Source organism: Planococcus citri, chromosome 2, assembly GCF_950023065.1.
Source record: "Planococcus citri chromosome 2, ihPlaCitr1.1, whole genome shotgun sequence".
In the NCBI taxonomy this organism is placed as follows: Eukaryota; Metazoa; Arthropoda; class Insecta; order Hemiptera; family Pseudococcidae; genus Planococcus; species Planococcus citri.
In genome coordinates this window covers 11,170,371-11,186,064 of record NC_088678.1, presented here as the reverse complement: position 1 = coordinate 11,186,064, position 15,694 = coordinate 11,170,371, and the positions used below count along the sequence as shown (strand labels likewise).

At 35.6% G+C, this 15,694-nt stretch overlaps 2 long non-coding RNA genes across 2 annotated transcripts; both read right to left on the bottom strand.

Moving 5' to 3' along the window:
- Positions 1-2,721: 2,721 nt before the first annotated feature.
- Positions 2,722-4,907, bottom strand: LOC135834636 (uncharacterized). The gene is made up of 4 exons (XR_010556725.1): positions 4,764-4,907; positions 4,643-4,666; positions 3,779-3,862; positions 2,722-2,824 (listed from the first exon to the last, which is right to left on the bottom strand). It is a non-coding gene; the product is annotated as an uncharacterized LOC135834636 (long non-coding RNA).
- Positions 4,908-7,128: 2,221 nt separating this feature from the next.
- LOC135834639 (uncharacterized) lies at positions 7,129-14,070 on the bottom strand. The gene is made up of 4 exons (XR_010556727.1): positions 13,905-14,070; positions 13,781-13,804; positions 8,757-8,841; positions 7,129-7,198 (listed from the first exon to the last, which is right to left on the bottom strand). It is a non-coding gene; the product is annotated as an uncharacterized LOC135834639 (long non-coding RNA).
- Between the last annotated feature and the right edge of the window lie 1,624 nt (positions 14,071-15,694).

Below are 15,694 nucleotides of genomic sequence, written 5' to 3'. Positions count from 1 at the left end.
GAATTCGCGCTTCGAAAATATTTTCTTTTCAAAGATTACACATTGATTACGTACGCTAAATCCTCGAAAGATATCATTTCGAGAACTGATGGAATATATTTTGATCATTTTGGCGAAGTTTTGATGTAAACCCATCCCAAACTATTTTTTCAGTTGACCCTTCCACCCCAACCCGAGTACCTATTGTGGCCATACGTGCTCGAAATTCAATATTCTCTCTTTCTGGAGGGGTTTGTCCCAACATTTTTGAAACGTTCACAGAAAATAGTCTATACCTATAAGTACTCGTTAGTACGTGTACAGATTTTTTTTTTCAAGTTTCATATTCAATGTTTAGGGGCGGGGGAGGGTTGAAATTTTAAAAATTTGTAGGAAAAAATAGAGAGGCGACCTCCGCGATTTTTCCTCACTCCTCTTCGAGGCCCAATATTTCCCCTCCAAATGCGCCTACGAAGCCAAAATTTTTCTGAGTGACATTCCAGCTTATAAAATGAAAATTTCCGCTGGAATTTGTCAATATCCTCTCAACATTTTTTTTTCGCGATTCACTCTAAAGTTGGTACCTCTACCTACATTTTGTAATTTAAAATGAGAAATGAAGTCAGTGCGATTTATTATATCGAACTTCGACCTTCCAACTGCAAATTTTATTCATCCGTTGACTCCTCGTTCACTGATGAAAGCTGAACAGAAGTGCAAGTTCAAATCGACAATTTAAAGAAAAAAAATGATTTCGGTTCATCTCTTTTTTGTTCTCTGATAACCTAGTTTTTTGGATGAATTTTACGAGAAAATTATTTTGCTGCATATTTTGATATACCTATAACATATAGTACAATGGGAGTAATAGCACCCCCCCTCCGGCCGATCCTCCGGGACAACTTTTTTCTTAAAGGGAACATCCTAAGGAACATTTTAAAGCAAACTCGCCCCAAAAAAAGTTGCCCTTACTTACAAAATGGCGGCCATTTTGATTGACAAGTCAGCCGAAATCGCAGAATTTGCGTTTCAACATGGGACTTGCACGAAAATTTTCAAACTTTACAAAGGTAGGTCGAAAGATCATGCAAAAATTTATCACCTGTCAAAATTTCAAGTGCTAAAGTGCGTTTTTCGGTTTTTGGTGAATTTTTGAAAATCGAATTTAGGCCAAAAATGAGGAAAAAATCAAAATTTTACCAAAATGACCAAGAAAGCTGAAATTTGGAGTATACCCCATTTTCGACATGCCAAATCGATTGAAAACGGTTTCACCCCGTTTTGAGCAGTTCTGGAGCCTCCGGAAGATTTTTGAAACTCGAAATCCCCACAAAATTTAATTAAATTGGAGTTGTAAAGCTGAAATTTATTCTAAAAACTAATTTCAATACGCTACGAAGTCGACTGCAGAGGGATTTCAAGTCATTTTGGAGCCTCCAGCGACTTTTTGAAAATTCCTGAAGCCTCCAGCAGACTTTTGAAACCTTAAATTTTCACAAAATTTCATCAAATAGAGATGTAAAGCTGAAATTTACTCTACACTCCAATTTTAACACCCTCTGAAAACGACTTTGGGTGGGTTCTAATCATTTTGGAGCCTCCAGTGACTTTCTGAAAATTACTGGAGCCTCCAGTAGATTTTTGAAACTGAAATTCCTGCAACATTTCAACAAATGGAGTTGGCAAGCTGAAATTTACTTCGCAAACTAATTTCAATACGATATGAAGTCGATTACATGGTGGTTTCAAATGATTTTAAAGCTTCCAGCTACTTTTTGGAAATTTCAATTTTTCAAAAAACACCATACGACCTCTCAAAAAGTCGCTGGAGGCTCCAAAACGACTTGAAATCCACCAGCAGACGACTTCGTAACGAATTGAAATTAGTTTTTAGAATAAATTTCGGCTTTCCATCTCCATTTGGTAGAATTTTGTGGGAATTTCGAGTTTCAAAAATCTGCTGGAGGCTCCAGAACTGCTCAAAACGGGTTGAAACCGTTTTCAATCGATTTGGCATGTCGAAAATAAATAGGGTATATCCCAAATTTCAGCTTTATATTGGTCAATTTGGTCAGATTTTGATTTTTTCCTCATTTTTGGCCTTTTGATTTTCAAAAATTCACCAAAAAATCGAAAAACGCACTTTAGCACTTGAAATTTTAACAGATGATAAATTTTTGCATGATCTTTCGATCTACTTTTGTAAAGTTTGAAAAATTCCGTGCAAGTTCTATGTTGAAACGCAAAATCTGCGATTTCGGCTGACCTGTCAATCAAAATGGCCGCAATTTTGTAAGTAAGGCCAACTTTGTTTTGGGCAAGTTTGCTTTAAAATGTTCCTTAGGATGTCCCGTTTAAGTAAAAAGTTGTCCCGGATGATCGGCGGGGGGGGGGGTGAAATTACTCCTACTGTCATATGCCGGACTAATAGTTATATGAAAAATTTTCTAAAGAACTGACAAAACTGTGAAACAACGAGCAGCATATGCGTCAGCTCACAGATATGAGGTAAACCAATTGTGAATCAAACTAAAATTATTGTCTCGTAGATGATCATACGGGTAATTCATCTTTGAAAAATACCTACCTTCTCAATAAATCGTCATTCGTCATCGATATCGATTTTTATAACGAGAAGTTGATACGTATGTAGATTGTAACCAACAGCTGAATTTTACGTTTGAACTGTGAAAAAAATATGCATACCTACAGAATAGGCAGATTAAGTATCAACACATGAATCGAATTTTTCATTTATTTATGTCGTTAAAAAGCATTTATTAGGTACATTTTATGCTAAATGTCACACAGTTTTTCTGCGTTTTTCCATTATAGGTATTCATTTCTGAAACAAATGAAAAATAATTACTCGTGATTCTTATACAGGAGTCACATCACAGAACTCATCGTAATAGGGAGTAAAAAAATCCACCGATTATTGAATAAAGTATTTAAAATTAGCAAGGTCAGAGGAGCGAATGTGGTCCCATAAGGCTAATGTGGTAGGTCTAGTCTATAGATTTCTTCAAAAAGTAATGACTTTTCTGACAAAGAATTATCGAATCATTTCAAAGTGAAGAGCGACCGACGAAGGCTTCGAAATGAACGATAAATATGGAGCACTGGCAATGGAAGTATCCCAACCAGTTCAACAAATTTTGAACCGAACAAAAGGAATCGATAAGGGACCCTAAAATACACCACCAATTCAAATTGTATGTGCTGAAATTCAGTTTTCGATTTTTGGTGAATTTTTAAAAATTCAAATTTTGACCAGAAATAAGAAAAAATCAAATTTTTACCGAATTGACCCAGAAAATTGCAATGTGGTTTGTACCCTATTTTCAATCCCTGGAGTCGATCGGCAGTGGCGTAGCCAGGATTTTCTCAAGGAGGGGGCAAAACCAGATTTTTAGGCATGAAAAATCGAAATTAGGGGTAATTTTCTAGAAATCTATTGTAATGTGTAGTGATTCCATGAAAATGAAGGCAAAATTACTGCTGGAGCGAAAATTTTTGGAAAAAATGGGCCCAAACAACGAAAAAACGTCCATTTTTGCATGTTTTCTTTCAAATTTTCGCTCTCAATTGCCCCCCCTTGGCTACGCCACTGTCGATTGGTGATGGTTTCTAGTCGTTCACGGAGCCTTCAGCGGATTTTTGAATTGTTTTGTGCCAGCTTAAGATGTACCAGATATATGTATTATGCTGTGAGGAGGATTTGGTAAAAATGCTATATGTACTACTAATTGCTCGTTCTCGATGGTTCTTGGATCTCTAAAAGAATGACTATACCTACTTTATACATTACAGTCGTCCGACCTCGCATCCAATGGGCCAAGCAAAGCTTCATCTGAGCGACCACCAGCAGAAACCAAAGCATCTGGAAAGTAAAAACCAATGTAAAAAAATTTCACTCACCATTGATTGCACGCTTCAATTAATTTAAAATTTAAACTTAGGGTAATTCATAAGATTCGACTGAACAGATTTGCAGCAAAATAACTAAGCAGACTTGGTATTATAAAGCAATCGACTGGCAGAAAATTTTTTGTCACAAACAAAATAAAATAGGTACACCACTTATAAGACGAATTTTCGAAAATTAAATTTCAACTTGGGTTCATTTTCGATGAAAAATAAGCATCAAAATTCAACAAACTTAAGGAAGAAAATTAAGGTTAAAGCTGTTTTGTAGCTTTCAGTAGATTTTAGGATTTGTTATTTAATATCTCCTCGTAAATTGTTAGAATCACATATTTTCAACTAAAAAATAAAATGGATAAAGATAGGTAAATCAAAAGGATCAACGTTTTTTTTTTTTTTTTTTTTTTTTTTTTTTTATGTACAGGATTTTTTTAATTCTTGAAAAAGTTTAGTAGGTACCTATTTGAAATCGATTCCTGCCGGTTCAAATCCTTAAGATTTTTTGATCGTGTGATTTTTTTAGAACTAATAAATTCAAAATGGACTTTGATGTCTTTAGAAATCGAAACTATCAACACTCAATTAAGAGGTCACAAATGGAATTTAGTTCCTTGATGAAATTATTTTTGAACGTTCTTTCAACTTTTCTTTGTCGGGACCAAATTTTTTTTGTGTGTTATAGAACACTGAAAAAAATTAATTTCATTGTTTCTGAAACTTTCCAAGTCCCACTTACCTTTTATAACAACAACGTGCAATGCTGAAATGAAATAATTATGTATTAGTCGTTGTGTATTTTTAATTAAAATGAAAAATATGATTAAAAGCACCTATTGCAATAAGTGAGTACGACTTACCAGCAACTAACACTACAAAGAATATAACTTTGACGGAGACCATAGTAGAATTCAGTGATCACTTTACTCGAATAATTTTTTTTTTTTTTAAGACTGCAGGTGCTTTTGGCAGCGTTTTAACTTGGATTCTATAATAGCTACTAGAACACGTTCAAAGAACACTATATTCATTTTATTCAGGAGACGGTTGTATATATAATACCATCTAGGTAGGTAGAACCTATCTATTCAGTGTGATTTCAGTCTTGCGTCGAAGTTTTTGTTTTTTCTTTGTCACCTTGATGACAACTTATGTTTACAGTTATTCCGTAAATCATCCAAACGTGTATCGAATGCTACGATGCTTTGACGTTTTGCACAGCGACAAAAAATTAAACAACTGCTCTGCTACCTACGAAAAATCTGTGCAATGCTTTAATACCTTATTATAGGTACGTGTAATATCTGTATCACTTGTTTTGAACGTCGTTGCTTTGCTTGCACATCTGCAGAAGCGAAGACTGCGATTGTATGAAGTATTCGCAAGTGATGAAAAAAAAAAACGTCGCCTGTTGCGTCGAATCATTAGGGCATGAGGTAGGACGTCTGAACTATTTTTTTAATTTCAATTCAATCTACCCAACTGACTTTATGTTGATTTTACAGACAAAAACTTCTAATTTTTTTTCACGTTTTAGCATTAGGTAGGTACTACACAGTCTTCGAAAAATTAAATTTTTTTAGATTTTTTTGCAATTTGCGAGTTGGTCAAAAATTAATTTCAAACTGCACTTCTGGAATTTGATCAATGTTTTGTAGGTGCTGAAGTTCATTTTCGGCCTTTGCAGAGTGATTTTAAGCTTCTGGAGAAAATTGAAAAATCGATGGATCCCCTGGAAGTGGTCCAAAACTGGTAGTTGCTGATGTGTGGCAGAACTGAGTCGAAGGAATTATTCACAGTGGTTCACTTTGCTCAAAAGATTCATATTTTACGAAAAAATTTTAAAATTAGCCTCGAAACAGATTTTTTGTTTTCTAAGTGTTCAAAAAAATCGCCAATGATTCGAAAATGAACTTTGAAACCTAAAATTTTGGTTATGGGGGTTTTAGAACATGTGCTTTCAATCTGCTTCGTTCAAATCGGAGATCTCCAGTTCAAATGGATCCCCCTTCCATTCGATTTCTCGATGCTTTTACACCTCAATGTATCGAGAAAAAAATTTCTGGTATCGTTACAACCCTTTGGTCCTTTTTTTCCATATACCTACCTACGGTCAATTGTGACAATAATTTATTATTACTCGCCTTTTATTGAAAAACTATTTTGTAACACATGCGCTAATATGTAGGTACCTAATTAGGGAGCGAATTTCTAAGCAAATGCACATCAACTTTTCAATATACAAGGGTGACGTAAAAATGACCAAAAAATTATCCGTTTCAGGTCATTTCCTTTCAAGTTTCAAATAAACCCAATTTGTATTTGCTTATTTGTATTATTTTGTCTTTTTTTGATGCTTATTTTGCTTATTATTTGGCCTTTATTAAATGCGTATGTGAACGCTTTCGATTTATAGCGATTATTTTGCGTTTTTCACATTTTTTTTGTCATTTTTTGCATATTTTTAACATATTTTTATCATTTTTGGCGTATTTATTGAAGTTATATGTTTTGGCAACACTCGCAAAAATTTTAATAGTCATTCAAAATCGATGAAAAAGTGCAGGATTTTGTTTCTGGATTACTCATGTATGTAGATAAAAACTGAAAAGTGGAAATTGATGGATTACAATTTGTAGGTAGGTACCTATTTCGTATATTTCGTCGAATCATTACAGGTACATATACATACCTACTTATTATTTTATATTTTCGAAAATATTTCGAACACTGAACATTTGGACTGATCGAGGAAAAATTGACAAAAGATTTCAAGAAAATTTAGAGGAGACCACAATCTTTCAATATTCCAGCTGAAATGTCATACAGAATTTTTTTAGGCCAAGAGATATCTCAAGAAGGGAGATATGAGCTTTAAAAAGTTTTGTTGTAAATCAATTTTTTTTTTTTTTTGTTTTCAGTTCGTCATGATACGTACAAATTTTTATCAATAACCAGGCTACTGACACTTCGGGAAATTTACTAATGAGTAATGAGAAATGGAGTGATGTTCCTTGCACACAAAATTGAGGGGTCGAACTTGGTTCGGAAGATAAAGAAATAGATTTGAAAGAATGGTTTCTGCATCAAAAAATGGTAAAATATTTGATGAGTTTACGCTTCACAGTTTTTCCTGTTATGTACCTACTTAATTAACAACCTACTAAACAGACAGAATGAAATATATCAACACACGAATCAAATTTTTCATTTATTTATGTCAGTAAAAAGCATTAGGTACATTTTATGCTTAATGTCACACAGTTTTCCTGTGTTTTTCCATTGATGGTCATTTCTGAAACAAATGAAAAAAAAATTAGATACTCGTGATTTTTACAGGAGTATAACATCTCAGAACTCATCGCGTGAAAGCGAATAAAAAAATCCACCGGTTATTGAATAAACTATTGGAAATTAACCAGGTCAAAAATGCGAATGTCGTTCCATCAGGCTAATGATGGTATGCTTAAATGATCAATAGATGTGTAGCACTGACAATGGAAGTATGTATACCAACCAGTTCAACTTTTGAACAGGATAAAAATGATCGATAAGGGACCCCAAAATACATCACCAATTGAAATTTCCTGTACTGAAATTCAGTTTTCAATTTTTGGTGAATTTTAAAAAATTAAAATTTTGACCAAAAAATGGAAAAAATCAAATTTTTATCGAACTGACCCAAAAAATTAAAATGTGGTTCGTGCTCTATTTTCGATCGCTGCAGGAGTCGATTGTTGATGGTTTCTAGTCATTCATTGAGCCTTCGGCAAATTTTCGAACTGTTTTTTTTTTTTTTTTTTTTAAACAAATGTCGAAGAAAATTTTGTATTTGAACTCACACAAAAATATTTTGAAAAATACCTCAATTACGGTCTTTTTTTCAAAAGCTGTAGAGTTCAAAAATTCACTGTAATAGGCTCTAGAACGGTCCGAAACCTACACTAAATCATTTCGGAGCTCGAAAACGTTTCGAAATCATCAAAAATCGACTTGATGCGTGAAGTAGAAAACAGGATAGAAACCAAGTTATAATTTTCTTTTTCAATTCGATAAAATTTGGTGATGTCCTCATTGGTTAGAATTTGATTTTTTTCAATTCGTCAAAAATCGAAAACTGAGTTTCAGTACCTTGAATTTTAGTTGGTGGTATACAGGGGTCGGTATAAGTTAGTATTCATATTCAAAAACGGATGCGTTCTTTTTAACACCCTGTTGTGTGTAATGAGTAGATGGAAGGTCTTGTAGGTAGTGCGTTGTGTTCGTGGAAGTCCCACCAACATTTTGGTAATAATAGTTTCATTCCCCGCTATGTCACTACAGAAAAAAAATTCATTTTTATTTGAAAAAAATTTCGTTTGTGCAAATCGGAATACTAACTTATGCCGACCCCTGTATTTTGGGGTCCGGTATAGATTTCCTATTGTCCAGTTTGAAAATGATTTGGCAAAGTAGAACGAGAGGAGGACTGGTATAGAATTTTTCTTCTGGATTGAGTAGGTACCTACCTAAGATAAAAATGTGAAAAGTAGACATTGATGGATTAAAATTTGTAAGTACTCCCCGTTCATTTTAATCAAAGTGTACGAGGACCCAAATTCATTTTTATGTGTGAATATGACTTATGGATCGAACAGAGGATCATTGTTAATTGTATTTCCTCCCCCCTCCTTGAAACTGGAATAATAATTCAAAAATCGTTGATAGATGTATAATATTTAGGTACTTATAATTGTATATATATTATGCTGTGAGGAGGAGTGGGTAAGAATGCCATAGGTACTACTATTGCTCGTTTTCGATGGTTCTTCCCTGAAAGAATGAATGCAATAAGTAGGTAACTGGGTATCTACCTGCTTTATACATTACAGTCGTCCGACCTCACATACAATGGGCCGGTCAAAGCTTCATCTGAGCGCTGACCAGAAACCAGAGCATCTGGAAAGTAAAAACCAATGTAAAAAAATTTCACTCAACATTGATTGCACGCTTCAATTATTTTATATACTACATACATATAAAGTACACCATTACACCATTGTTGTTAGATGCGAAAAGTACATCTTTATGAGGCTCCGTGTGGCCAGCCCCGACCATGTGGGGGTGGGGGTCGAAAATAGTGCCAATCGTTTGTGCTTCGTTTGTGCACGTTTGTGCACTAATTACTTACGTTTGTGCTCACCCCCTTCATGGCGTATTTGAAGGGAGCCTTGGTCGGGGCTGGGGACACGCAGCCCCGACCATGAAGGGGAGGGGGTTGAAATTAGTGTCAATCGTTTGTGCTTCGTTTGTGCACGTTTGTGCACCAATTGGTTTCGTTTGTGCTTGCTCCCCTACAAAGTGGAAATGGTCGGGGCTGGGGACATGCAGCCCCGACCATGAGGGGGAGGGGGTCGAAAATAGTGCCAATCGTTTGTGCTTCCTTTGTGCACGTTTGTGCACCAATTGGTTTCGTTTGTGCTCGCTCCCCTACAAAGTTGAAATGGTCGGGGCTGGGGACATGCTAATAGGGGGAGCCCATAGGAAGGGCTTTAGAGGAATGAAAACCATACACATCATTTGTGCTTTTGATGCTGAGGATTGTGCACTCATCAAATTGACCCATTGCGTTCGTTTTGTTATACTTGTAATTAAAAGCGTAATTATTCTTGGTCGGGGCTGGGGACACGCAGCCCCGACCATGAGGGGGAGAGGGTCGAAAATAGTGCCAATCGTTTGTGCTTCGTTTGTGCACGTTTGTGCACCAATTGGTTTCGTTTGTGCTCACTCCCCTACAAAGTTGAAATGGAAGGGGGCTGGAGACACGGGGGTGAAATGGGAATTTTGAGAAAAATAACTATCAATGAGTAGGGTATCGTTTCCATATGATTCGATACCGCTGAGTACGAATATGACCTCAGATTTTCTGCTACACTCACCTACCCCTCTCTAGAACCCCTCAGCGTCCCTCAATTTTCACGATTTTCGAAATAAAGTTTTTTTGATGACATTGGAGTCGTTTTCATATGATTCGATACCGCATTACCGCTGAGCACGAATATGACCTCAGATGTTCTGCTACACTTGCCTACCCCAAATACATGCTTAGGTATTCCAGGAGATCAGTACAGAAGTAAATTTTTGATCAATTTGCAAATGGTACAAAAATTGAACAAAAAAACAATCTTCCAAAGAAAAAAATTCGTGGAACTATATAAACGAAATTCAATGCAATCCTTCATTACGAGCAAAAAGTCCCTCCTCAAAGAGAACTTATTTTTAATACCCTATCCTGATTTTTTTTGCATCGGTCCCCACCCACCCAACCTGTTTTGTGATAAAATGACCCGATTGTATTTTCATGTTTTCTGTCCACCTGGGCAATTGCCATCAAAATCCAAGAACAGTTTTTTGATTCTACTCATTTACTGAGTGGCTAGAAACTTCCAAATATGTAGCTTCTTTTTGAGTTAATTAGTGGTTTGAAAATTTTGTATTCTGAAACCAACACCATCAAAATAACTATTTTAAAAATCGTGAAAATAGAGGGAGGCTGAGGGGCTCTGGAGAGGACTAGGTGATTGTAGCAGAAAATCTGAAGTCATATTCGTGATCGGCGGTATCGAATCATATTAAAACGACACCAATGTCATCAAAATAACTTTATTTCAAAAATTGTGAAAATTGAGGAGGGCTTAGGGGCTCTGGAGAGGGGTAGGCAAGTGTAGCAGAACATCTGAGGTCATATTCGTGCTCAGCGGTATCGAATCATATGAAAACGACACCAATGTCATCAAAAAAACTTTATTTCGAAAATCGTGAAAATTGAGGGAGGCTGAGGGGCTCTAGAGAGGGGTAGGTGAGTGTAGCAGAAAATCTGAGGTCATATTCGTGCTCAGCGGTATCGAATCATATGGAAACGATACCCTACTCATTGATAGTTATTTTTCTCAAAATTCCCATTTCACCCCCGTGTCTCCAGCCCCCTTCCATTTCAACTTTGTAGGGGAGTGAGCACAAACGAAACCAATTGGTGCACAAACGTGCACAAACGAAGCACAAACGATTGGCACTATTTTCGACCCTCTCCCCCTCATGGTCGGGGCTGCGTGTCCCCAGCCCCACCAAGAATAATTACGCTTTTAATTACAAGTATAACAAAACGAACGCAATGGGTCAATTTGATGAGTGCACAATCCTCAGCATCAAAAGCACAAACGATGTGTATGGTTTTCATTCCTCTAAAGCCCTTCCTATGGGCTCCCCCTATTAGCATGTCCCCAGCCCCAACCATTTCAACTTTGTAGGGGAGCGAGCACAAACGAAACCAATTGGTGCACAAACGTGCACAAACGAAGCACAAACGATTGGCACTATTTTCGACCCCCTCCCCCTCATGGTCGGGGCTGCATGTCCCCAGCCCCGACCATTTCCACTTTGTAGGGGAGCAAGCACAAACGAAACCAATTGGTGCACAAACGTGCACAAACGAAGCACAAACGATTGACACTAATTTCAACCCCCTCCCCTTCATGGTCGGGGCTGCGTGTCCCAAGCCCCGACCAAGGCTCCCTTCAAATACGCCATGAAGGGGGTGAGCACAAACGTAAGTAATTAGTGCACAAACGTGCACAAACGAAGCACAAACGATTGGCACTATTTTCGACCCCCACCCCCACATGGTCGGGGCTGGCCACACGGAGCTTAGAAATAAAGTACTTTATTTGTACTAGTAAAATAAAGTAAACATTATCTCATCTTTCATCAAATCAATTTGTAAGTTTTTAAGAAGTGGTAACACTATTACCTGTGATGTAAATAGACCGGTGGAGTGGAGTTATCAGTTGATTAGAAATTTTCATGTAGGATTTCTGCTTTGGTTATTAATTATTTCGCGAACATTCATTTAATGGAAGCTATGGAGATTCAAATTTTCATGTGCAATAGTGTACACGTCTTGTTATTTTATTATTGAAATGTTTAAAATAAATTCCACTTCGAGTTCAAGTGATTTACATAGTTATCATCATTTCATACAGACAATGGTCAACGATTTCATATTGATCACAAATAGAATGCTCGATCAGGTTCTTAAGTTTTGTGTTGAATGGCGTTTAACTCTTTATATGATCATTTTAGTGTAGAACGTGTTCATAATAGTAAGTCTACTTCATAGAATCGCGTAAATAAGTAGCTGTATAAATACTATGTGTACGTAGACGACGTACGTAGAATCTCTACGTAACTAGCTAACTGAAAAGTGTATCTTTCTGAGTAATCAATAAGTACATCATCGAAGTTTTTCAATTTCGTTCGTTAAAAAATTTCAATCACCGAACACATAGTCACTCACGATGATACAGAAGTTGCTGCTGTATTTTGTGCAAAGCTATTTGAGTATTCTACGGAATCAATATGGAATCGTTGTCCATTGTTATCACTGTGAAATGATATGTAAGTACTGGTACGCATCTACACATATGGATAATCGTTTAAATGTTCTTGTGATTACTAACAGTGATAGAAATTAAACTCATTCCGTCATTCGAATCATATTTTGAATCAACTGTGTATATTGTGTTTATCTGATTGGATAACAACTTGACAAGACAAGATTTCTGGTATATTCTTCATCAGTACTTGACTGATTGAATACCTACAGCACTCAGCAGTGACTTCTGTATCATTCTGAGCGACTATGTAGGTACTATGATTGATGTTTTTCAACGAACGAAATTAAAAACGGTCAACGTTGTAGTCACTCAGAAAGATACACTTTTCACTTCTAACAACAATTAGACGTAATGGTGTACTTTCTATATGTACGTAGTATATAAAGCTATTTACGCTACTCGTAGGAAGTGGACTATTATGAACTCGTGCGTTATTACAACGCTCGCCTTCGGCTCGCGCAGTAATAACGCACTCGTTCATAATAGCCCACTTTATACAACTTGTAGCGTAAAATACCATTAAAATTTAAACTTAGGATAATTCATAAGATTCGACTGAACAGATTTTTAGCAAAATAACTAAGCAGACTATAATAAAGCAATCGACTGGCAGAAAATTTTTTGTCACATACCTACAAAATAAAATACACCACTCACTTAAATACGAATTTTCGAAAATTAAATTTCAACTTGGGTTCATTTTCAATGAAAACTAAGAATCAAAATTCAACCAACTTAAAGATCAACGAGAGATTATTACGATTCTAGGAGAATTCGTGACAGAGAATTCTTCGCGGAAAATTCATATGTAGCTTAGTTTTCATCGATTTTGTAGAAATAGAAGTGTTTTTGAACTCAAATCAATTTCAACCACCAATTTTATCAACTTCAAAAGTAAAAAAAAAAAGCAAAGTAGGGTGGTATATGTTTCTCCAATTCCTAACCAGTCTGATCTTTTACATAAAATACTCTTATCTCCTCGTAAATTGTTCGAATCACATATTTTCAACTAAAAAATAAAATATGGGTGAATAAATGTTACAAGGATCACAAAGCTTTTTTTTTTTTTTTTTTTTAAGGTACCTACCTATATACCTACATTCTAATTTTTGAAGGAGTTCAGTAGGTATTTAAAATTGATTCCTGCCAATTCAAATCCATGATTATAAGATATTTTGATCGTTTTTTTTTTTTTTTTTTTTTTTTTTTTTTTTTTGAGAACTAGGTAAAAAATTCAAAATGGACTTCGAGGTCTTTAGAAATCGAAACTTTCAGCACTCAATTTAGGAGATCACCAATGGGATTTAGTACCCGAGATTTGGTGAAAATATTTTTGAATGTTCTTTCAATTTTTCTTTGTCGGACCTACAATTTTTTTTTCGTGTCATAGGACACCGAAAAAAATTAATTTCATTGTTTCTGAAACTTTCTAAGTACCCACTTACCTTTTATAACAACAACGTGCAATGCTGAAATGAAATAATTAAGTATGATTAATCGTTGTGTATTTTTAATTAAAATAAAAAATATGATTAAAAGCATCTATTGCAATAAGTAAGTAGGACTTACCAGCAACTAACACCACAAAGAATAGAACTTTCACAGAGACCATTGTAATTTTTTTTTTAAGACTGGTGCTTTTGACAGAGTTTTAACTTGGCTTCTGTAACAGCAACTAGAACACGTTCAAAGAACACTTATTCATTTTCTTCGAGAGAAGGTTGTATATATAATGCCATCTAGGTAGGTAGAACCTATTTATTCAGTATGATTTCAGTCTTGCGTAAAAGTTTTTGTTTTTTTTCTTTTTCACATCGAGGACAACTTGTGTTTACCTACTTACAGTTGTTTCGTTCGAATGCTACGATGCTCTGATGTTTTGTACAGTTACCAAAAATCAAACAATTGCTACGAAAAATCTGTGCGATGCTTCAAGTACCTTACTAACGTGTAATATCACCGTATCACTTGTTTTGCAAATCGTTGCTTGCACATCTGCAGAAGCGAAGAGTGATGATTGTAGTATTCGCAAGTGGCGAAAAGAACTTCGTATATTACGTCGAAGGTAGGATGGCCTGAACAATTTTTTTAATTTCGATCTAACTCACTTTGTAAACTTCTTTTCCTTATGTTGATTTTACCCACCGAAACTTCGAATTTTTTTCCTACGTTTTGGCACACTACACTGTCTTCGAAAAATTAATTTTTTTCGCTTTTTCTACAAATTACGAATTGGCCTAGAATTCACTTTCAAACTGCACTTCTGGAATTTACTCAATTAATGTTTTGTAGGTGCTGAAGTTAATTTTCAGCCTTTCCAGAACAATTTGAAGTTTCTGGAGAAAATTGAAAAATCTACAGGTCCCCTGATGAAAATAATCCAAAACTAATAGTTACTAATGTATGGTAGAATTGAGACGAAGGAATTATTCACAGTGTTTCACTTTGCTCAAAAGATTCATATTTTACGAAAAATTTTAAAAATTGGCCTCAAAACAGATTTTTTGTGTTTTCTATGTAAATTTTCAAAAAATCGCCAATGATTCAAAAATAAACTTTGAAACCTAAAATTAGGTTTCCTTTTGCCAGGTTTGAAAATGATTTGGCAAAATAGCAGGAAGACCGTAGGACTAGTGCAGGATTTTGCTTCTGGATTACTCAAGTAGATAAAAACTGAAAAGTGGAAATTGATGGATTACAATTTGTAGGAATAGGTACACCTATTTCATATATTTCGTCGAATCATTACACGTAAACGTAGGTACATACTTATTATTTTATATCTTCGAAAGTATTTCGAGCACTGAACATTTGGACTGATCGAGGAGAAAATTGGCAAAAGATTTCAAGAAAATTTGGAAGAGACCACCGGCACCATCTTTCAAGATTCCAGCTGAAATGTCATACAGAATTTTTTGTATGCCAAGAGATGTCTCAAAAATGGAGATATGAGCTTTCAAAAGTTTTGTTGCAAATCGTTTTTCTTTTTTTTTCTCGGTTCGTCATAAAAAGTACGAATTTTCATCAATAACCAGGCTATATCGACACTTCGCGCAATTTGCTAATGAGTATTAGAAATGGAGTGATGTTACTTGCACACAAAATTGAGGGGTCGAACATGGTTCAGAAGAAAAAGAAATAGATTAGAATGGTTTCTACATCTAGTCCGGCATATGACAATAGGAGTAATTGCACCCGCCCTCCCACCGATCTTCCGGGACAACTTTTTTCTAAAGGGGACATCCTAAGGAACATTTTAAAGCAAACTTGCCCAAAAAAAAGTTGGCCTTACTTACAAAATGGCGGCCATTTTGATTGACAGGTCAGCCGAAATCGCAGATTTTGCGTTTCGACATAGG